General features: G+C 38.8%; 1 pseudogene; it reads right to left on the bottom strand.

Annotated features, from left to right (window-relative positions):
• Positions 1 to 648: 648 nt before the first annotated feature.
• On the bottom strand, positions 649 to 2708 carry LOC132237584 (PC4 and SFRS1-interacting protein-like; annotated as a pseudogene).
• Between the last annotated feature and the right edge of the window lie 1136 nt (positions 2709 to 3844).

Below are 3844 nucleotides of genomic sequence, written 5' to 3' on the forward strand. Positions count from 1 at the left end.
TATCCAGTTGTTCTGCCATTCGGTCTATTTGCATATTAGGGTTTATATATATATATATATATATATATATATATATATATACACACACACACACACACACACACACATATATATATATATATATATATATTATAGAAACTTTATATTATTTCTAATATGTCTTCTATTATTCCCAATATAATGCTTAGCACATTGTCATCTATAATGATCACCAAGTGATTATATAATGTTTATATATTAGAAAAAAGTTTAAACTATTCTTGACCTCAAGTGCAAACATATTTATAAGGCAAGGAGGCAGTGCCTTCCCCTTCTAGTCATGGGCCATATCCACTTTGGCAAGTTCAAGGCCTTTGATAAGCTTTTGTGGTCAGGAATCCAAAGCAAATACAACTGAGAGTGAGGTGGCGCAGTGGCTTGTTAAGATGTGTATTTGCACCTTATCCCCTTCCACCTGTGCCTATGCAAAAAGTATATCACAAAGTACACTAGAAAATCTAAAATCTATTCTTTACAATTAAGCAATGTTTAATTACTTTTAAACAAAGATAAAGATATTTTCTCCCTCAAATCAAGTTTTAAATATCAAAACCTATGCTTATAAAAATTTAAAACTTTCAGCTACCTAAATATTGCAAATAAAATCCATTAAAAACTTCTCAAATGTTCTTTATATTCCATATATGTCAACCTAGAATCCTTCAGAGATATTTCAGTCTCTCTCTCTTCACTGGATGACTTTTTCTGGCTGCTGGCGTTGTCTTTGCTTTCTTATGTTGTGGTTGATTACTGTCTTGAACCTCAGATCCTCCATTTAGAGTCTTTGAACCTGCTTGTTCCTTTCCTAGCTTTTTGTTTGGCCCTTTCTTCCCTTGATCTTTGGTTTTATTTGCTCCCTCATGCTGTCTTTGTTCCACAAGAGATTTATTCAGCACTTGTGTGATTATAGAATCTCCTACACCAACCAGAAACATGTTTTTAAACTTGCTAAACAACATTGCAGAGTTTTCCATGATAATCTAACTCACTTTGGATCTCTGTATTTTTTTTTTCAGTGTGGTAATTATCTGTGTGTTTCTGAAACTTGTTGCATTGTGACCTGAAGTGAAGCAAGTTCATCCAAGGCCTCAGTACGTCTGTTCATATCAAGATTATCAATTTTGAGTGATTTTTTTATTTCAGCATGTCTCTTTTGAAGTCAAGAACCCATTGATATTTCACACTTCTCCATTTTCTTAACTTCTGGCTTCTTCATCTTTATTCCACTGCCCAGTTTCCATTTTCTCCTCTTGCTTGTGTTTTCTATCTGCTGTTTCTTTCTCATGTTGGCCTTTGGGCATATTTCTTCTCTGAGCAGTCTGAAAGTTTCTTCCACCTTTTCTCTTCACCTTGATCATCTCCTTCTTCAGAATCAGAGGTTGATGTAACCTCTGTTTTAAATAAATTTTTCCTTTTTGATTCAATTTCTTTCTTCCCCTCCTTTTTGTCTGACTCTTGGCTTATTTTTTTCCTTCTGGCCCTCTTCATCCTTTTTAAAGCTGTTTTATAGGTTGTTTTCCTCTTGCCCCTTTTTTACTTTTGTATTTTTGTTGTTGTTGTTAATCCTCAGCCAAGGATATTTTTTCCATTGATGTTTAGAGAGAGTGGAAGGGAAGGGATAAGACAGGGAGAGAAATATCGATGTGAAAGAGAAACATTGATTGGTTGCCTCCTATACATGCCCTGACTGGGCCTGGGGATCAAGCCTGCAACCAGGGTATGTGCCCTTGACCAGAATCAAACCCGAGACCCTTTAGTCCACAGGCTGATGCTCTAACCACTGAGTCAAACCAGCCAGGATAGTTTTGTTTTCTTTAGTTATATGTCACTCTATGAAGGGCAGGTCTGTTTTATCATTTTGGAAATGCCTCTTGGTTTTGGAATCTTGATTTCTGTAACTGCAGGTAGTCCTCTTTTAGGACGCACTTTTAGATTAACAGGTGCTATTGCTGTTGCCATTTCTCCTATTGCCTCGGTTTCTACTTGCTTTGCTGCCTTTCTGTAAAATCTATCTTAAATTACTATGTATTTCTTGAGTGCCAGATCCACAAAACCAAATTCCTGCTGCACATCACCAGATTTCCCATTTATCATTAGAGCTAGCTGTTATTCAGCACTTGAAATGAGTACTTGTCAGGCGCTGTTCTAAGTGCTTTAGAAATATCTCATTTAATCCTTATTTTAGCACTCACTATAACCCTATGAGGTACTTTATTATCCTCACTTTAGAAAGAGGAAACTGAGACATAGATAATTTAAGTAGTTTTCTCAGGTTGTAAAGGTGGTAAGTGCTAGAGCTGGAATTTCGGGCCTCGAATAGTCTGACTTCAGAGCCCATCACTAATGGCAGTGTGCTGCTGCCTCACTTGCCTAACCTCTCAGGCTACTCAGAGCTGGAGCCATGCCCAAGCAGCAGTGTCCAGGACTCCTGAGGATACACTACTTTAGCTGAATCGAAAAAAACCTTCACAGATCCCCTATTACCTGCTGGGTGCTCAGAGTCAGTTCTTTGCAACCATTATCAGGGGCAGTTTGGTGATCTTATTCAAATATCAAACTCTCTGAGTCTAAAACGCTTCCCAAATCTCATGCAATTTTAGAGTTAGAGCCTACATCAGGAGGAAGATCTGGGTCAGATATGAATTACTGTTGCCTCCTAAAAGCCTCATGGTTATTGATAAATTCTGTTTATAGAATACTGTGGCTGTGATGTTGCCATGGTCACTTTCACTATGTTGCTACTAGGCCCGGAGGCAAAGTGGAAAAGCTGGAACTGAAAGCATCCATTTTAGCATTTATAGAGTTTGACCTTCCAGGCTGTTTTCTCTCTCTGGAATCCCTGGACTCATAGCTATCCAACACTCCCTTCTGATTCTTCCCTTATAGCTATCACTTAAAATATGGACAATAAGATTTATAGCTATAATATCTTAATTATCTATGAGGAGCCAAGTAGTATACTGTCCATTTAATCTTTTCCACAATTCTGTAAGAAAGTATTATCGCTGCCATTTTATACATGAGAAACTGAGGCTTAGAGAGGCAAACTAATTTGCCCAAGCTCTAATTTGCTTCTTCAGATCACCTTGAGCAGAGCTGAAGAAAGGGGAGGAGAGAACCAGGCTCAGGAAGAGGCCAACTCAAATTCCTTCTCCATTCCCCAAGGAACCAGATTTTGCCTTTTCTGCCTCTGATATTGCCTCACACTTGGGCACAATGGACTTTAATAGTAATACTGATATTATTTCATTACATATGTAGAACTCTTTTTTTTTCACTTCCTCAGCTCTCATTTCATTTTATTTTCCTGTATTGATTAAGGTATTACAAATGTGTCCTTATCCCTCTATTGTCCCCCCATTTCCCCACTCATGCCCTCAACCCTGGTGTCTGTATCCATTGGTTATGCTTATATGCATGCATACAAGTCCCTTGGTTGATCTCTCCCCCTTAGCCCCATCCTCCCCTTTACACGTTACCAAGTACTTCTGGTACTTCTGCATAAAAGAGCTCTCTCCATAAACGTGGAAGGGTAGATCCTCTCCCCTTTATCCTCCGATTTCTTTCTGGGCAGAGCTGGATTTTCTGTGAAGCTCAGAAGTTTAAATCTTCAGGGACTCTCATTTACTTAGGCATAGGCTTTTGTAAGATTTAAAAAACATTTTAGCCCTAGCTGGTATGGCTCAGCATCAACCTGCAGACTGAAGGGTCCCGGGTTCGATTCCGGTCAAGGGCACACGCATGGGTTGCAGGCTCGATCCCCAGTACGGGGTGTGCAGGAGGTAGCTGATCAATGATACTCTCT

The sequence above is a fragment of the Myotis daubentonii genome, chromosome 6 (assembly GCF_963259705.1).
Source record: "Myotis daubentonii chromosome 6, mMyoDau2.1, whole genome shotgun sequence".
NCBI lineage: Eukaryota > Metazoa > Chordata > Mammalia > Chiroptera > Vespertilionidae > Myotis > Myotis daubentonii.